Source organism: Phalaenopsis equestris, unplaced genomic scaffold (genome assembly GCF_001263595.1).
Source record: "Phalaenopsis equestris unplaced genomic scaffold, ASM126359v1 Scaffold000229, whole genome shotgun sequence".
Classification (NCBI taxonomy): Eukaryota; Viridiplantae; Streptophyta; class Magnoliopsida; order Asparagales; family Orchidaceae; genus Phalaenopsis; species Phalaenopsis equestris.
The window spans coordinates 922,049-937,538 of NW_018164671.1; the positions used below are offsets into that span (position 1 = coordinate 922,049).

At 33.3% G+C, this 15,490-nt stretch overlaps 1 protein-coding gene across 2 annotated transcripts in view; it reads right to left on the bottom strand.

The window, feature by feature from the left end:
- Positions 1–5,905, bottom strand: part of LOC110023769 — a 108,396-nt gene extending 102,491 nt beyond the window's left edge. For both annotated transcript variants that reach the window (XM_020723337.1, XM_020723338.1), the window contains exon 1: positions 5,672–5,905. The gene's annotated coding sequence lies outside the window, so the exon portion shown is untranslated. The remainder of the gene's footprint in view (positions 1–5,671) is intronic.
- Between the last annotated feature and the right edge of the window lie 9,585 nt (positions 5,906–15,490).

Genomic DNA, 15,490 nt, shown 5'->3' on the forward strand with positions numbered 1-15,490 from the left:
CGCCCCCCCACGCCCTCCTCCCGGCTTCACAGACCACCGAACCTTCCCCAACCAGCTATCTGCCTCTTCCCTAGCCGTCGGCCTACCTTCCCAGTTCCCCTGCTCCCTAAGGCACCAACCTAACACCTCCTCCTTCCACGTCCAGTTGGCCCCCAAAAAAAAAAATCCTAGCTATCGACCATCCACTCATTACTTTCCCACGCCTACTCCACATTCCCCCCTTACCACTACTACTCCCCAATCAACTCGCTGACACCACCGCCATCGGATCTTCGCTTCCGGCTCTATCCAGAGATTGGTGTTGTTGTATTTCATTTTCAGTTTGTGTCGTTTCTGTAACTCTAATTAAGTTACTTAATAAGATTTGCATTTGTCCCACTGGTTTGAATTAATTATGGTATCATTTGATATCAGAGCTAGTCTAACCCTAATCTTACCCTAGGGTTTTCTAGCATCCCCCATAAACCAAAAAAAAATTCTTTCATACGACCAAATGTCATTTCCACTTCCACAAATCCCAAACCCTAATCATGTACCAAGAAGATATATGTTTGAGCCTACCTGGAAGAGATACAGTGAGAGCTTTGTCGCCTTCAACAGAGGCTTGCGAAGATTGATGAGTTAACCCAGGGGAAAAATACCCTCGACCGTGATCTAGAGAGCCGAAGGGGATAAAGATAGGAAGATCCGAACCCCTTAAGGAGAACTTCAATGATGAAGAAGCCAGGCACGATGTTTCGGATTCCAGTATCATAAGAAGTTTAAAGAGGGGTATATGAATCCCTTCCATAGAGAAAATTTCATAGAAGATATATCATTTGGAGGGCACAGAGACTTCAGCATCAAAGTGTATCTGTCAGAGTTTGATTGAGATATAGATCCAGAAAAATTTATTGATTGGTTGCGATCTATTAAACAAATGTTCGAGTATGAGGATGTGTCAGATGAAAAGAGGGTCAAATTAGTTGCTATCAAGTTGAAGACAAGTACCTCTTTGCGTAGGAAGAACTTACAAAGACATATGAAAAAAAAAGGCAGCGATAAGATTATCGGTGGGAGAAAATGACAAAAACGATGCAGAGGAAATACCTCCCACAACATTACCACCAGGATATGTTTATGAGGCTCCGGCACCTGCAATAAAGCAATCTGTCAATAGAGTTCACGGAGCAGTTTGATCAGTTGCAGATGGGGTGTGATTTGGTTGAACCAGAGAAACATATCATAGCCCGTTATATGAGGAGCCTAAAGCAAGTCATTAGTTATGTGGTGCAACTGCAGTTTTATTCATCACTGAAAGATATTCATATTCTAGCCTTGAAAGTGGAAAGACAACAGGAATAAAGTAGGCAGCAATCGTCCTTCCAACAACAGCCTTCAGCCAAGGATTCAGGCACCTACAGCTCCACGACCAACAAAGGTACCTCAGGAGGAACTAGCAAGCCCAAACAAAGAAGTGGCAAGTTGGATCAAAGTGAGAAGAAATAAAAAGAAATGTAGCTCCTCGAATAAAATACCAGCAAGGAAGTGTTTCAGATGTCACGACTACAGCCACATAGCCTCCAACTGCCCCACAAGCCGAGTAGTCACCCTTACAAATAAAAGTGTTGTGAAGGAAGTTCGTAACAAAGAGATTGCTAAGGACCAGGATAAAGAATATCATTTTCCACTTGATGAAGGCAAAGCGCTTGTAGTTCAACGAGTCTTACAGACCAATATTGAAACAATGGATTGGCAATGGCTTTGTCGCAATATATTCTACACCTGATGCATCATGAGCAAGAAGGTATGCAGCTTCATCATCGATGGAAAGAGCAGTAAGAACGTAGTGTCTGCACAAATGGTTGATAAATTGGGTCCCATGACTCAGAAGCGTTCTCAACCATATTCACTGACGTGGCTAAAGAAAAAAATCGGGTCAGCATCGGCCAAAGATGCTTAGTAGAGTTTTCGATTGGGGGTTAGTTGCAAGACCAAATGTGGTGCGACGTGCTTTCTATGGATGTTTGTTGCCATTTATTGGGAAGGTCATGGCAGTTTGATCGGAGGAATCAGCACGAAGGATTCAGAAACATGTATTCCTTCACCAAGAATAGGAAGCGCATTATCCTACCTCCTTAGGCAGAGCTCGATTTCACAAGAGCCCCTGCCAGTAGAGCAACCTCAATGTGACAAATTTTGGTGGCGACAGAGAATGATAGGACTGAGACGCCAGGGACAGGCACGAAAGAAGGTAATTTAGGATATCACGGTCGACATTGTACCACCAGCGCCACCACCATGTGGGAAGATTTTGGTTACCCCCACCTCATATCTAGTTAAATCGATCATGGATTAAGACTCAGTTCAGTTCAGTAGGAGACTCCCATAAGATTGGACCGATGTGAACATTTGTTTGTAAGTTAGGGAAGGCCCTCAGACGCCTTGGAGGGCAGTGCAGTCGCAGGTGGGACTTCAGTGCTTCTAAGATAGTAGGAGAGGAACCTGAAGCTTCGACAAATGAGATCGAAACTCCCCCAACCGCAAGAGTCTGACGCAGAGCTGAGGAGGTTAGCCGGCTGAACCAAATTGCAAACAGATCGGCAGAACCGATCCAAGTTCCCAGGGAACCGAGCGATAATTAGGAAGGGTTGCAATGTCGTCAGTCATTCCCCTACCTTTCATTTTCTATTTTTCATGTTTGGAATCTATGTATATATTGTTTTCTAGAATTAGGATTATGTTTTATGTGAGTCTTCTCTTTCCCCTGCTAGACCTGTATCCGGCGATCGGGTGGTTCTTCGAATGTATCCTGCTCCGAAGTAGTGTTTTATCCTCTCTTATTCCTTCCCTCCTTCCTTCCCTTCTTCCCTAACTTCCAGCAGCACCTCCCCTTCTGCTCCAGCCTTCACAGCCCACCAAAACGTCCCCAACCTGTTGTCCACCTCTTCCCTAGCCGTCGACCTACCTTCCCAGTTCCCCTACTCCCTCAACCGCCAACCTGCCACCTCCTCCTCCTTCTGCGTCCCACCATCCTGCCCTCTTTTCCCTCACAATCCTAGCCATTGGCCACCCATCCATTACTTTCCCATGCCTACTCCACATTGCCACCCTTACCACTATTACTCCCCAATCAGCTCGCTGACACCACCACCGCCATTGAATCTTCACTTTTGTCGTATTTACTTTTAAGTTTGTGTCGTTTTTGCAACCCTAATTCAGTTGATTGATAAGATTTGCTTCCGTCCCACTGGTTTGAATTAGTTTTGGTATCAACATGCTAATGGTATAATAGAACTAATGCTACTATACTTTGGTGATTAAACTTGTTTTTTTCTTGTCTTATAAGGTTAAGGCTAATGATGCTAATGGAGTAATAGAACTATTCTAAACAAGCACAACCTCATTCCATATTAACTTGGTCTACCTCTCTAGATTACAAGCATCAATTGTCTTCATATTTTGCCACCTTTAAAAATACATTTACTTTTTTTAAATAACTTTTGTGGGCCTCCTTACTCCACGAATAGTCATCGCACACCACATCAATTCACCAATCATAGAATTTCAATTCACCTCTCTGGGCAACGTACCTTGAAAGATTAACAAGTTCCACAAGCTTATCCTTGGAGGATTATATCTTTTGATAAATTTCTTTATACACCGAAGATATACATCTATAACTACAATTTAATGTTAAAAAAATAAACTTTCTCATAGAAGTACCTTATTATATTAAAAAAAATATTTAAAAGTAAAAAATAAACCTATTAATGATTTTATGGCTCTGCTTTACAAGTAATTAATTTTTCATGCTTCATAGAGAATGTGTTCGCTTATTAGACATCTTACGCTTCTATGAAATCAATTAAAGCTTCTACTATTGCATTTCTATCTCATACTCTATATTAAACATAAGCCCTCTCATAGCCAATCCTATCACAAACTACATCGTTGTAAACCCAGTTGACTTTGATGAGAAAATACACTTCATGTGTAGTTGGAATAATAATTATTACCAACATGTTATATATAAAGAGGAGAAGAAGGACCATGCATGCCTTGGGTTGTCTCACAAGTTTTTAAATTATCTTATTATCATCAACCCCCAGGCTATTTGCTGAAGTTTACTATTGCATGCTAAAGTGACAAGAGATGAACAAGTAGTGTCCACTTTCATTGTTTTGTTGCTTTTAAAATGAAATGTAATATGCAAGTTTCAAAGAAGTAGGAAGAAACGAAGTTCACATATTACTACATCAAGATTATTATCGCACAAGCATGGCAATTGAAATGGTGAAATATGTATGGGTATTTCATCCCTTTATCCTTTTAGGCATTTCATGAAAGCACGTTAGGTTTTACAAGATAACAATTTTCTTAAAATAAATAAAAAGAAAACACACCTTAAAGTTTCATAAGTTGATGTCACTCAATATGGACTTCATATGTCTTCTTACTTTGAGACGGTACACTACTTCAAAGTTCATGTTGCAGATTCACATTACGACACAAAGATCAAATTTAAATTGAATAGTTTGTGTGTCCATCCTAACATAATTTGATATCATTCAAAATATATTTGACCAAATGTTTTTAGCTAAGCATTATAGTTGTTGGGACTTGCCAAACTCAATCTTTAATTAATTAAAAAATCTATTAACCTGCCTAAGTTTCCTTCTGGTCCTGTCTGCCAGCCTTTAAAAAATATACCGTATTGGAATAGTTAAATGCCCTACCAAGTATTGAACTCTTCAAAACTTCTTAGCATGTATTTACCTTGGATGGATATGCTTCCTATTTAGCTATGTTAATTAAAACATAGGCCATAGCAGCTGAATTCAAATTTCCCTCTTAAATTTATCCTAAATTACATATAGAACATCAATATGCAGTTTTTTGTCCATTCTACGCAGACATGACTCATGCTAGAAAATCTTCTATCTTTGTCTTGTAGTTAATCATGCAAAATCGATAGAATATGAATTTGGATTCTATAGTACCCCATTCTCCTAAGATAACAGGCTATTTATGTTATGTTCGCTATTTAAATCAGCCCCAAACCCTTCACAATTATACTCTTCCTCGTGTATAAGTTTTAATAGCTCATCAATGATCATCTTTTCCCAAAATTGATATTTCAAACTAACATCTAATATAACCTAAGGACTATATACACTAATAGCAATCACAATATCCTACTTCATTTCTATTATTAACTTTTACAGCATTCTATAAACTATAGAATTACCTATTGTCCATGGATATATTTCCTTTCTATTTAATTTCCAGTAAATAAGTATAATAAAATACACTTTTTTTCCCCATAATATGTCCGAGGAATCAAGATAAATCACACTCATCTATTGTAACAACTCGTTCTAGAAATTCACCAATATACTTTTCAGACCCATATCATAAGTTAACCATGTCATGCATTACCACCACTGCCTCTTCAATCCTAAGATAAATACAATGATGAAGGTCAAAACAAATAACGGGTTTTATCTAATACAAAGAAAATATAAAATTGTTTAAAAACCTAACTTCCAAAGACCATTTGATAGCAAGACTGCAGCAACTATAGCAAAGGAACAAATTAAATATGCCAACAAAATAACTCGGTCAAAAGCAGGAAATAAAAAAATTTGAAATGCCGGAATCAATCAAGAATGGAAACCGCAGCCATTACCTCGGTAAAGGTGGAAGAAAGAAGAATCAGAAATCTATCTTTGGTTGATCAATTTCTCGCTTGCCACTGGGTGGGACGCTTCGAGACGCATTCCTCCATACGCCAGAAATCCGACTCGTGACTACGATGGGTACGATGATCAAGAAATAGAAAGCAGGCTGCGTGTATTGCATAAGGAATGCGCGCGCTGCAGAGCTTCTGGGTCCCGAAACCTTTCCTCCGTCCGCACGCCACTCACTCTGGTTCTATCTCACAAAGGTCTTGGTTTTCAAGGAGAGTATGTGTGCTAAAATATATAAAAAATAGCTCAGGGTGTAATTAATTTCTCATTTTTGTGATGAAAAAACATCACATGCCAAGACTCCTTGCACGACAGAGAAAAAAAAAAGACGCAGTAATATGGGGAATATTCCCCCATGTGGTATTCATGTGTTATTGTGTGTTATTCATGTGTTATTGTGTTATGGAATATTTCTGGTGTTATAATAACACAATAACAGATCAATAACACATGAATAACACACAATAACACATGAACAACACGGGGGGAATATTTCTCATGTTACTGCGACGCTTTTTTCTTTGTCAGGAATATTCTTTTGTTATTCATGTGTTATTGTGTCCTGAGAATATTCTTGGTGTTATAATAACACAATAACACATCAATAACACATGAATAACACACAATAACACGTGAATAACACGCAATAACACATGAATAACACAGGGGGAAATATTCTTCGTGTTACTGCACCGTTTTTTATTCATGTCGCGCGGGGTGTCATGGCGTGATTTTATTGGTTATGCATGTTATTTCTACATGTGTAGTACTGATGTAATATTTTTTTGTGATATTGAGTTTGATTTTTTTTTTTAGCTCATATTTTCTCAAAATAATATATTAAAAATTTTAAAATTATTTATTCAAATTATAAAAATATTTAATACGAGCAAAAATTCTTTTATAAGAAAAAAAATAATATAAAAACTAGCTAACTTGTATTTCAACAGATTTATAGTTGAAACCAACATTTTTAAAACGTGAATCTAGAGACATTAAAAGTACTTTGATGAAAGTGTAATTGAGCTTGAATCAAATATTTGAAATAAATTTGAAAATATTATGTCACAAAATATTACATCAGTACTACGCACATAAAAATAACGTGCGTAGCCAATCAAAACACGCCACGACATCTCGTGCGGTAGAGCAAAAAAAACGGCGCAGTAACACGGGGAATATTCTCTCATGTGTTATTCATGTGTTATTGTGCGTTATTCATGTGTTATTGTGTGTTATTCATGTGTTATTCATGTGTTATTGTGTTATTATAACACCAGGAATATTCCCAGGAAACAATAACACATGAATAACACACAATAACACACAATAACACATGAATAACACGGGGAGGAATATTCCCCGTGTTACTGCGCCGTTTTTTTTCCGCGTCGCGCGGGATATCGTGGCGTGATTTCATTGGGTACGCACGTTCCTCTACGTGCGTAGTACTGATGTAATATTTTTTCCAGATTGATGGGCAAATTGATCTCTAAAACTTACGTGTTTAAAACAAAAATTTGTGTTATATCAATATGAGGAATCAACCAGTCTAAACCGCTTAATATTGATGTTATCATGCCACTTAAATGCCTAATGAATGGCATATACTTCAAGGTTTGTCACATAAACATCTACTTACCTTCATTCATCTTTTGACCATCTTTGTCATCCATAACTACTCCTACACTGTTCTCTAAAACAACTATAGGAGACCTTGATAATGCTCTATATTCATTTTTTTTTTCTCAGTTTTATAGGAATAATAAAATTTTCATTGTTTATTTGAGAAATTTACATACATACCGCACTCATCATTTGTATTTATATATCTAACACCTAAAGTTTGATATTTACATTTATAACACTAATCTTTATAAACATGCATGGAAAGATGCTAAAGATTTGTGTGTCATAAACTTAAATATCAAAATTTAGATGTTAGGCATGTAAATATATGAAAGCCTTGATGTTGAACAAAAAATAAAATGAAATATTTTGCTTTGATGTGGACATATCTTTGATATATAGTCTATTTAATGTCTCTATACGTGAAGTATTTAAATAACAATATTCTTAAATTTTTAATATGAATTATGTCGTATGTATGTAAATACCTCTGTTTATTTAGATATAAATTATTTTATCAATGCCAAAACCTATAACTATTGCATTTTTTCACATAAAAATTATGGTGTCTTTTGTGAATTTATTTTAACTCTACGTGTCTTTTGTGAAATTATGGTGCCTTATGTAATTATTTATATGGATAATGTACTTTTTTAAATAGAATCATATTAACCAAAATATGCCCTTAAACTCGAATGACATTATTGAATCTATCAAACTTAAACTCAAAGGGTAACTAGGTTAAATCCAAGGCTATCTTAAGGCTTGTAAGTCCTATAGGAACTCTTTTTGAGCTTCCTCGTGTTGGTTCCAACATTTTAAGTACTAGAAGTTAAAATCATACATGTGAAACTCCAAAGAGAGCAAAGAAGTGGTTTTAAACTTCTAAGAGAGGTGAGTTACATCACTCTAGGATATTCAACAGGAAAGTTTAGTGGCTAGTTCCTAGGCTCCTAAGAGAAGAAGACTAGACCTCATCAAAAGTGAGGTCAACATGTGACAAAGATATTTTCTTGAGGTTTAGTGTAACTTCCTTAACTAAATCCAGATGTAACTTCCTCAATGGTATTCCGAGTTGGTATAGTCTTTCTACTTCCCTTAGACTGGGGGAGAAGTCTCTTCATACTCTGTAATGCCCATAAAAAAGCGGACAATATTTTCTTGAGGTTTGTCGTAATTTCCTTAGCAGTTGTCATTTCTCGACTAGATCAAGTTCGATTGTAACTTCCTGATGATATTCCAAGTCGGTATAGTCTTTCATCTTCCCTTATGTTATGGGCGAAGTCTCTTCATACTCCGTGATGACTTCTAAGAAAGAGGGCAATATTTTTCCTGAGGTTTGGTGTAATTTCCTCAACAGTTGTCATTCTTTAACTAGATTTAGTACGGATGTAACTTCCCCAGTGGTATTCTGGGTTGATATAGTCTTTCAACTTCCCTTAGGTTGGGGAGTGGATAATATTTTCCTGAGGTGCGTAATTTCCTCAATAATTTTCATTCCTCGACTAGACTCAGTTCGGATGTAACTTCCCCAATGGTATTCCGAGTCAGTATAGTCTTTATGCTTCCCTTAAGTTGGGGTGAAGCATCTTCATACTCCGTAATGACTACTAAGAAAGCGTGCGAAATTTTCCTGAGGTTTGGCTTGATTTCCTTAATGGTCGTCATTCCCCGAGTAGATCCAGTTTGGATGTAACTTCCCAAGTGGTATTCCGAGTTGGTATAGCAAATTATTTAGCCTCGTGTAACATCTCTCTTCTTAAATAACAAGCATGAAACTAAAGTTGTCTTTTACAATATTATAACTTAGTTTTCCTTCCAAGTTGAGTATGATTAATTAACTTGTACACTCATCATCTAATTTTTGTGTCTCCTTAACCATCTCTTATAAAAAAATAAAGTATGAATAATTATCTGTAAAAAAATTCTTGCATTCACATAAATTATCTTACATTGAGTTCCAATCGCTTTATCTCTCGAATTGAAACCTTTTTAAATTTAATCATATAAAATGATGCATTGTTTAACTTCCCAATCAAGGTGTCATCCACCACATTACCTTAGTTAAACCAATATATAAGGTTGAGATCATAATCATTGATCAACAACAACCATATTCTCTATTTCAATTTAAGTGTAAGAACCAAATCATGTTTGTTGTCTCAAGGTAAGTAGTTGGATTTTATTAAGAGAAAAACATATCATTTATAGTAATGAGTGTTGTCCTTGCTAATTGCATTAGGTTCATATCTAATTGTAGGCTTGTCATTCTTTCCCCTAGGAACTTTATTCATATAATTGCAGCAATTTCTTTTTTTGTACATAATAATTTTAATGTGTAATTAACCTTGTTAGTTACTTAGTCATGCATTTAATTTTTTGCATTTCATCATCTTATTACTTATTAATTCTTTCATAGTCTGATGTGATAAATCTCATTGTTTCAGTTTTCAAAATTATTTACAATACAATGAATAGTTGTTAGTTAATTCTCGTGATTTAATTGTGATGCATGAAATATATATATATAATTATAATATTATTCTGTCGTTATTAAATTACTTTGTTATGACTAGCCGGAGTGATGTGTTCTTCATAGAAATTAATTGATTTTCATAGGACTGGTGTTTACATTTTCTTATTTCAGGGTGCCCTAGTAAACTTACTAGATATAAATATAATTATGTGTATATACTTAAATTATATATTATCAATAGTGTAAATGATTGATGAGTCATATCTGTGCAAAAATATATGATATTATAGTATGTAAATATCTACATAAATGTGCATGTGTTCAAGTCACTCATATTCAGGATCATAAGCATGTGGTAGCCTTGTGAATTATTTTATACATATAATAAATCGTCTCTCTTTATTAGTCATATTGTATGCCTTATTTTCCTTGATGTTAATGTTTTAATAAATATTTGTTATTTACTGAGTTTGAATTTCAATCTCGCTAGTTGATATTTTTATATAACAATTTTCAAGCAAACATTTACCGGACCGTTTCCATCGAAATAGACTTTTCATGTTCAGATTTACTTTTGGTATTATTCAGTTTCATTTAAGTTATTATATTTTCTTTAAGAGTCGACCAGTTGTTTTCAAATTTTCATTTTAGTTTTCTTCGGTTGTCTAATTTTCTTTCAGTTCTAAGTGTTGCATCCTTATTTATGGAAAAAAAATAATTATTTTTAATTCTTTTATTATTACTTGCACATTTTTTTTCCTTTAGGAAACCAATTTGTGACATTATGTTCCTTCTAAATGAGAAAATACGTATAGTCTTAATGATCCATGTAGATACTCCATTTAACTTCAAACAAATAATATATTAAAGCATTTTAATACAAATATAATGGTTAGAAACTCTAACTTATGAATGGGATAAATTTTCTCGTAAGACTTCAACTAGGAGACACCATATGCAATGCACTTCCGTTTAGATGCTAGTGACATTTGTGGGTCATATTGATGCCAATACTTCTTTTCATGCACACGGACCTCCTTTATAGTCCCACAACACGTGCCTCGGTCCCTAAGTAAGAATGAGTTGGCATCGTGTGCTAGAACGCAACACTGTGACATTAAATCTTCTTCAAATGACATCACAGTGTTGTCTTCCGCACCCAGACTTTAAATGCATTAGCACGACCACGTGCAGTACCACATATGACGGCTTAATTTGGGAAAATAAAACTCACGCCGCAGTGTTGTCTTTGACACTGCATTGCTCCATCAATCATATTAATGGTTAGCCTCAATTGGGTGTAAGATATGTTGATCACATTTGACCAACTCTGTTCTAAGTGTTGCGGCGTCGAGACCAAGTGTCACAGTGCCTAATTAATTAGATTAATGTTGATCACCCCACCTTTCAGATGCAAGATAAAAGATGTGAACCAGATTTGACCAAGCATGGCCTTAACGTCACAACATTGAGGTCAAGCACCACGATGTCACATTAATTAGTTCATGTGATTGTTTATAACATGTAAGCATTCAAACTGTCGCCTTATGCAGTCTAACCATGTCAGATGCAAGCAACATGACACCAAAACCTTTATAAATAGGGTTCATCCAACAAATTTCTATTTGTTTCCAAATCTATTTATATTATATTCATTTCCCTCACATTTCTCCCCTTCTCAGCTTACCATGAAAGAGATGGCTCTCAAAGGATCAAAGTGAAAGAGGCAAGTGATGGGAAGGCTACGACACCCACAATTTTGTTCGTGTCGAAGCCCAAAAAAGGTATGCGGATCACTTTACAAGACAACTTCTTATTCACCCTTTCGTAGTTTTTAATTTTTTCCTAATTTAATTCATTTCTTCTCACTCAACTTCTTTTGGAATAGGTGTTGTTTGAGAAGGGGCATCTAAAAGGAGACAAAAAACAAAAGAAAATCCAACAAAGGAGTGCAAGAGCAAGTGCAATGCCCAACTCAGACGTCCAAAATAGTCATAGTACATGTTGATCAAAACAATACTTTAATTCCAAGAATTGGCCCACGCTCAAAATCCAGTAAAAATGCACCATTTTTTTAGTAAATGATATTAGAGTAATTATAATCTACTCCAAATAATTATTAATTTTTTTTATAATGATTTGGCATACTAAAAAAATAATTAATATTTGATAATAAAGTTAATTTTTACTAACAAACTATTGTTTGCATCTTTTGCAAAAGAAAAAAAAAAGTGCTGCCACATCCCGCTTTGCTTAAAGCTCGCTATGACTTACATTTTAAAAAATATTATTTTATGTATTGTCGCATAGTTTTTAGTACTAAATTCAAATGAGTGGTATGATTATTAAATGGACATTCATTAATAAATTTTGATAAAATTATTAAAATATGTCATTGACACATAATTTATTAAGTTCATAAATTAAATTGAGGTATTAGTCATATCAAAAAACATGACTCGTATGCTCAGCTCACAACGGGTACTATAAATTATTTTTATCTAATGATTCGTATAATTATTTAAAGCACTAATATAACATTACCATATTTACTAGTGTCTCAAAGTTTTTGATACTAATCTCATAACATTAAAAAAATAATGATAAAATGATTAATATGTGCCCTCAACATATTAAATTCTCAAAAACTAGAGGCATCAGTCGTATGAAAAAGAATGTCTCTAAACTCATAGTAACTATAACAAGTACTGAAAACTATCTTCGTCGTATCTATCTCAATGAACCTTCTGACGATACTCAAATCTCAAATATATATTTTAATTTAATTATGCATTCTCAAGTTAATTATAAAAAAACATTTATCTTGGGGAGGAGACACTTTATAGTTATCTTATTCATTTGTGCACAACTAATACACTTACAGTGTCATCTTTGTTTTCTGCAAATGATATAAGTACCCCATGAAGATATGATGTACTTAATAAAATGTAATAACTTTTATAGATCTTCGACTCAAATAGTTATTTGGTTACTATCTTTTAAGAGCACTTTGTAATACTAGATGTACCAAATACCATATCAATATCAAAGTATACATCTTTTGTTACAAGAAAAAGTCATTGGATACTCGAAAAATATATTTAGAAATTTTCTCATCAGTTGAGCATCCTCAGTAATATGGATTTTACTCTCATCTACCACACAGATAAGAAATATATCACTCACATTCCATTATAATCTTTTAACATGTATGTATAATATCAAACTAAAAAAATTTCAAGTCCTGAAATGACACGACCCTCATGTTAGAGTGGGCAATTTCATGGTAGATGCATAACGAACATTACCTAAGATCTATTTGAAATAAATTCAATTTTCTTACATATACATATAAAACATATAATCATTAATATCATCAAAATATTATAAAACATAAATACTTAACATCCTTTTTATCATATTGTAAACTATATGTTCATAAATATTTATATATAACAATCATGGTAGACATCTCATAATTTATCATGATTACAAAAATACAACTATTATATAACAAAAAATGTAACTATATAACATGCAATCTCTATGTCTAATCAACTTGGTGATTTATATTTTCCTTTCTTCAAATACATATATGCAAATTAGGCAGAAATGAGGATCAACAACTAAATAGGTTATATAAAACTCATTTTAAATTTGTAATATACAGTAGAAAAATGAATATGCATTTTAACTTATATTGTCACAATGTGAACAAAGAGCATGCTAGAAATGAACAAAGTTTCCCAAAAACACAATGATACTAAATACATTTTTATCAAATAATTAATTATATTAATTATAAAGTATTAGTATAAAATATAGTGTAAAAAACATATGAGATTTGTGGTAAGAAATTTATCTATCAATTTTCTTTTCGGTCTCTTATACCTCCCAAATGCTTCACATATATCGCCATACCATTATATCTTAAAAGCAATTTTTATATATCATCAAACTCTTATATCTCCTTGTACTCTTATATTTTTGTACACAATTGCATGCATATTCATGCACTTATACATCCCATTGCATCATGTAATTCATTTAGTCAAATTGTTATATCCAATTGTAAGAAAATGTGCAATTCATACTCCTATACTTTTGTGTAAAAACACATTTTATTCACGCCCTCTTTCGTCCCAATAAATTCATACATATTAAATTTTATAAAGTGATTGTCAATCAAGCAATATTTTCTAAGATAATTATTTTATACTACATCAGTATAAATAAACAAGTACTTAAATGAACAAAAAAAATTGCATCTGAACACAATAGTGTATAATAATTTGCAAATACACAAAATAAGTAAAATTTATAGGATAATGACATGAATAATAAAATATAATGACAAATAAGATTAATGATATTTGAATAGTGCTATCAATATAGTATAATTATTTTTATCAAATTTTATAAGTTTGCCAACATACTAAAAAGTTTATATAATCTAAAATGTAACAATCAAAGTTGCAAAAACGGCTTGCCCCGATAATATAGGATGTGATAAAATGAATTGATCATGTTTTGTATTCCGAGAAGAAATATATATATGCAAGCAAAATAGCTAAGAGAAGTAAGGAAAAATAAAATTTATTTTATTTCATATATAAGAGTCAAACAATTGATGTAATTAATAGAAAATTACAAAGTTTATTGAATCGAAGCTGAAATGACAATATGAAAATAACAATCCAAATTTCAGAAAGAAAACACAACAATAGTTGATGCAATTTATAAAAAAAAACCAAAAAATAAATCTAAAGCTAGAAAGTCTGCTCTTGTGGAAAAGACCTTCAAGTGGTTGAATGGAACATATGATACAAAAATATCAATAAGTGAGTTTTAGACATCAAACTTAGTAAATAAACACTATTTATTAAAATATAAAAGACAATAAACTATGCATGGAATATGGATATCAACGATGAAGGATTTATTATATGCATATATATATAATACTGCAAAACTAAAAATTGAAATTAGAGTAATATGAACACTATATGATTATATCAATATGTGTGGAATAATTATAATAATAATATACTAAAATTACACGGCAACAAATGTTTGGATATCGAGATATCTTAACTTTTATAAAATTTATCTAAATTTTTTAAAAAAAAAAGCTTTAAAAAAAGTAGAATACCTGAAAAACTAGCATTTCCACTAGGTCTTACTAAGTCAACTGCGTATCTACCGAGCCTAATTGACCATTAAATGTTCCCCATTAGCCATCAAACTTAGATCATTCCAATTAACTCAAATCAACAATAAGACCAATTTAACCAAATCAGCCTTATTCACTCTTTCCATTTGTTCCGAATGGGTGGTGAACCATACCCTAATTAAGCTTAAAAAACTAATAAACAGGTCAAATTGTCCATTAGATTTTAGTTAACCCTAATGATCCAATTGAATCCATGATTTAGTTCAATTCCTATAGATGATTCATTGGACCCATTGGTGGTTAGCAATAATTTAATTTTAATATTATAATTAAAGATGTTTAGTTGGACTAGTGAAAAGGACCATATTTATTATCATTATCATAGATAATTTCATATAACAGATATATCAAATTGATTTTTTGGCCATTTTATTTTTATATGGATACTTTTTGCATAAACATGTATGAACAATTTATAAC